Raw genomic sequence first — 6,223 nt, forward strand, 5'->3', positions numbered from 1 at the left:
CACTTGATGTGGCTGTTTTTCATTGTTTAGACCAGCAGTCTGTGTTACTTCAAACACTGATTTTTAACAAATGCATACTAGAATCGAGGTATCTTTATTCTCTGTCCTTTGTAGTAATACTGCAAAAGGTGGGTGCCATCATAAGGTCGAGCTCAATAATCATAATAAGGCATCCCTAAATTATACCAGTAAGACCTCTATTAGATATTAGCCCACTCAATCCTATTTTATCCCCTCTAGTTCTCCAGTTAATTAGTTCTTTGATCTCTAGAAAGACCATTCCCCTTCCACATCACACGGGCTAATAAACATAGCTATGGCATAATTTCCAGAAAAGAATGAATTAGAATTAGTGATGCAAATATATGAGCGTTTACACAAATTCACAGCTACAAATTGATGTGTCCTATCACATGTATTAAGAGAAATACATATGTGTATATTATTTTTACAGTGAATTATTAAATTTAAGTAAATATATTACAAAATTAAGAGGTACTTGAAAAGGAAAACAGTTTTTGATTTTACATTTCTTTCTTTTAAATTTTTTATTGTGAAAATACCGTACAGAGGGGTTACAATTACATGGGCAAGGTAATGAATACATTACTTATCAAGCATTTTTGCCTCCTCATTTGTTTCCCCTTCTGATCCCTTCCCATCTCCACCCCCCCACCCCCGCCAAAGTTGTAAAGTTCGTTATTCCACATAACAATATGTATATCTCATTGTTGCAATGGGTCCATCTATTTAAACAGTTTGTTTATCCCTATTTAAACAGTTTGTTTTTGCCTTTCCCCTACATACATTTCTTTTTTGAAGAAAATCACTATAACCCATGTGAATTCCATCTATCATAGTGTAATATTATGTGAATGACAAGGTTTGAATACATTTTTGAATGAAATTTCAATACTTACCAATATGTTTGTGTATATATATGAATATTTTTGAGTTAATTACAATTCTGCAATTTTTATTTACAATGACAGTCAAAAATTATTTACAAAAAAAGAAAAAGACACTCAAAAATAGGACATTACTATCAGCCAAATATTTACCAATAATTCCAGTTAACTGATCACATTCTGAATGAAAGTAAAAATGTTCAGATTATTTCATTGGCTAGAGGATGCAGTATAACACATTCAATTGTTGAAATGAAAATGATGTATTATAAATTCCAATTTTAAAAGTGATTTGCATTTCAAACACTTTTAATTGCCAATTAAAAGTGATTAATTTATTATTAATCTCTTAACTTGTTAAATTAGTACTCTGCAACATGTATGACATTGAGAAATTCCCAAAGAAAAATAAGCAATAATAATCATTTGATGAAATAATTTAGGGAATTTTCCTATTACCATAATTCAATTTCCATATATACTACCTATATCATAGCATATGAATTTAAAGAGACACTGTAAGTAATTTCCTCTCTAGAATATGGAAATCTGATAAAAATCCTGGTTTTTAAAATAAAGTCAGTTTTATAACTTTGTAAACTAATTGAAGAGCTTGATAGCCAAATAAACACACTTAAATCTCAGGAAAAATATATCCATTCTACAGGAAGAAAGGAGGTAATCTCTGTTCTTATTTAAGTAGATGTATTAAACACTAATAAAGTGCTTTTCAGTCACTGTGCAACTTTTAGGGTCTGCAGAAATTACTGTTTGTACCTTCATGCTTATTATTTGTCTAGAACAAAAGTAGAGTGTTCAACATATATGGAACAATATATGTGCTAATTTATATGTGATCACCATTTAAGAAGAATGGTTGCAAAAACAATGCCTGATAATTTTCTAAAAATTAATACTGAATTGTCCAGCTTTTGATCAAATCCTCAACACTGACTCGTTAGGTAAACTGAAAGTCTAATTGACCAACTTGACATTTTCTTCTCCACAGCATGCCTGTTGAACATTCAGGAAACTGCCATCTCCTAATGAAGTTGTCGTCAAGGAGTGTGATTAATGATAGCACAAAGGGTAAGCCAGGGAATTAGAAAAGTCAGAACCTACTTATGCAAAAACAGAAGATACTGGCATGTTCTCCATATGCTAAATATACTTTAAACAAAAAATTAGGGATCAGGAATAATGCAGATTAAAATTTCTCAAGTAAGTAATAGCAAAAGTAAACTAGGTATCTGTAATAATGTCAGAAAAAGAATAATCAGACATATAATATTTCCAACAATAAAGTTTTCTATCTTATTACATGTGTGTACAATAAACAAATTATCTATCGTGAAAACCTGAACTTCAAAATATATGGAATAGTAACTGATATAATCTATGCTACATACATATCTATAGTTGGAAAAATGAACTCTTTTCATTATTGCTTAGAGTAGTGGAGGATAAATTACTAAGTGTGTAGAAAAATATAAGCCAACTAAATCAAATCAAAATTTTCAGAAAACTACATCAATAGCAGCAGAACCTGTGTCCTTCGAAGTTTATGTGTGTATTTCTCCAGAAGAAAGAATATTTTGAGTCATGCAACAAAGCTCAAGGCTCAAAAGAACAGAAATCACAAAAAGACATCCTCACATAATAATTAGATTGTTGTAGAAAAATTTGATGAAGATGTGTAGAAGTTAAAATTCCACTTTTACATAATACGTATCACAGAGGACTTTTCCCAAGGAAATTTAGCTCAAATGTACCTAAATAAATGAGAATAAGATTCATGTCCTATGAGATGCCTTTAAAGCAGCATTCCTACATTAAATATTTACAACAGTAAATTATAAAGTAGAACTCTGTGATATGCACAAACGCATCAATGATTCTAACAAATTGAGTAAGCAAATGGCCATGCAACTGCATTTTTTTCATGCTTCTCCAGATCATACTTTCTAAGCTTAATATTTTTTATTCCAATTAACAATTAAGGCAACTATTGGCACTGCTAGACAACTTACAGAATTGCACAAGAGGAGGATTTCTCTGTTAGGGATTCTGAGTCTGGTTATCATATTGGAGATTGTTTCTGATTCGACTACATATCCTTCTATAAAAAACAATTTGCATTTTATTTCTGTTTTGTAGTTTACCTTGTGACTTCTGAACTGGTAAGATAATTTTAAGAAAAAAATAGACACTTATCTATGAAATTTATTTTTTTACTTGCTGGTCAAACCCAATTTGGGTTTATTTCACTTTGGGGTATTTGGGGTATTTCACTTTGTATTTTCACATTTTATCTTGGATTACTTCAGGACCTATCCAAATTTATGATCCAATAAATTTTCATAGTTTGGTGCCTTTTTTCTCAAATAGTCTATAATATTTGCTGCAGACAATCTTGACCTCCATCTAAAATTGAGGGTCCTGTTTTATGTATTTTAAACTGGAAATCCTGAGAGATATGTCCATACTATAGAGCCTAATAGCAATGTCAGTAGTAATACTTGAATGAATGCCTTCTACGCCACCCAACATTGTAATTCCCTCTGAATGGTAAACTTGGAAGAAGCAATAATACACACTTGGCTTTGAGGATGCTGTGCAAACATGCACTAGGATAGAACTCTGAAGTTTCATAAGGCTTATATCCCATGTGAAGAGCTCATAAAGTCATGCATGTAATGATTGGCATAATTTGTCCTTTGCAGGGGACCATGGAATTTTTTTGGTTCTTCTTTATAAGGATTAATGCAATGTGTTAATAATCAGTTGTGGTTGTCCCAAGAATGTGAGAAGAATCACTAGTCAATTAGCATAGAAGTCATGAAAGAGGAAAACACACCATCCTGTTGTGTTCAGATTTCTACCCCTTCTGTCATTTTATCTTGAATGTTTGCATGCAGACACTTAGAGTGTCTTCTCAGACACTGAACATATGCATTTATTATACTCTTAATGATGTGTTATGAACATCATTTCTATATGCCACTAATGACAATATATTTTATAAATGTAAGTTATTTTAAATTTGTATTCAGGAATTTACAAATATTTCTGTGAAACAAGGGTATACATATAAAGAGACATCAACTTTTACAATTGGTCTTATAGATGATTTTTTATTACATAAGAATTATTTACAAAAATATTTCCTCATAACCTTGAAGACATTTTCACATTTTTGTCATTTTGTCATTCTGTGAATAAACATCTTTATGAGTAAAATGAGTTCATTTTCTTTTAAATTATGTGTATGACTAGCATTATAAGATGTTATGAAAATTATGTTATGTCAGGATACAGGTGGACCCATTGCACCAATGAGATGTACAAGATGTTATGTCAAAAATGAACTTTACAGCTTTGGCAGGGGGGTGCGGGGATTGTGTGGGTGAAAGTGGGAAGGAATGGGAAGGGGAAACAAAGGAGGAGACAACAATGCTTGATAATAAATGCATTCATTACCTTGCCCATATAATTGTAACCTTCTATACAATGTTTTCACAATAAGAAAAATCCCACAATAATATATCACAATAATACACTATGTTAGCAATATAATATGTGCTATATATAGTAATATAATAATATTAGCAATTGTCATAATAATTACTATTATCACTGATACAATTCACATACCATAATTTACCTATTAAAGTATATGATTCCATAATCTCTAGTACATTCAGAAAAAGAAAAAGAAAACTTCACCCAGCTTAAAAAAAAGAGATTACCACTAATAGAGGCATTTGGGTGCTTCTCTTCAATTGCATTCTTTCTCCCTATTGCCCAAAAGCAGACTGTTCTAAAGTGCTGGATGTCTTTCTCAATGCTCTATTGCAAATAGTTCTCTAAACTATCTTTGAAAAATCCAGAACATTTTAAACAGTAGATGAACTGAATCATGCAGTATATATTTTATCATATTCTTTCAATTAGTCATGTTAAAAGTTGTCACAGGTACACTTGCTTAATAGATATTATTGTCTATCATCCATTTCTACAGCTGTGAGGTGTTGTCTTCCTGGAACAGAGTTGTCCAAATCTCTTTTAAATCTCTTCCATTTTTGTAATTACATTTATCACTTCTCTGAACATGACTCTATAGGTTTCCCAGAGCAGATATGCAAGAATGTATCAGCCTAACAGGAAGCCCTCTGATCTTGAAATAAGAAAATTTTCATTTACATTTGTAAAATTAAACTACTTTCTACATGTTCAGGCCTATTTATACTTTCATCAGCAGAAAATGTTTAATGTATATCTTTTCCTTAATATTTATTATCTAAGGCTTAATGCTTGAAATTTACAAAAGTTTTGGTAACTAATGAAATTGAACATCTTTAGATAAATGATCTATTATTTGAACTTTACTCTTCCATTTGCCTTTTTTTCCTTTATTTCCTCCTTGGTTTTAGAGCACTCAAAGACTTGTATGCTTGGGACTTTTCTTGTGATTACAAGATGATACCGTTAAGGTTGGGAAAGTGGCTCAGTAGTAGAGTGCTTGCTTTGCATGCATGAGGCCCTGGGTTCGATTCCTCAGCACCACATAAGCAGAAAAAGCCAGAAATGGCACCAGGGCTCGTGGTAGAGCTCTAGCCTTGAGATGAAGAGCTAAGGGACAGTGCCCAGGCCAAGAATTTAGACCCCACAACTGACCAAAAAACAAAAAAAAGATGATACCATTATACATTTAATGTATGGGTTCCCTTTTCTCCTAGAACTTGTATATTATGTGTCATGCAAATCAAAAATCTAACAAAGAGCCAGGCGCTGGAGGCTCATGTCTGTAATACTAGCTACTAAGGAGGCTAAGATCAGAGGATCAAGGTTCAAAGCCAGCCTGGGCAGGAAAGGCCATGATATGCTTATCTCCAATAAACCATAAGAAAACTGGAAGTGGTACTGTGGCTCAAGTCGTAGAGTGCTAGCCTTGAGCTGAAGAGCTGAGAGACACAGTTCAGGATCAGATTTCAAGTATCATGACTGACAAATATATATATATATATATATATATATATATATATATACATATATGTATGTATATATGTGTATATACATATATGTATATGTATATATTTTTAAAACAAAGAACACAATGGCTATGTCTATAATCCCATCAATTAGGAGGCTGAGACAGGAGGATTAGAAATTGAAAGTCACCTGGGCAATTTAGTGATACACCTAGTCAATTTAGTGAAACAATAGAATACCAAGAGTATTACCTATTTGTATTATTTTGTGAATAATTTGATAAAGTAGAATGGCTATGAATTCTATTCACTGTGAGAAAATAT

The sequence above is a fragment of the Dipodomys merriami genome, unplaced genomic scaffold (assembly GCF_024711535.1).
Source record: "Dipodomys merriami isolate MVZ:Mamm:240054 unplaced genomic scaffold, mDipMer1.0.p SCAF_93, whole genome shotgun sequence".
NCBI lineage: Eukaryota > Metazoa > Chordata > Mammalia > Rodentia > Heteromyidae > Dipodomys > Dipodomys merriami.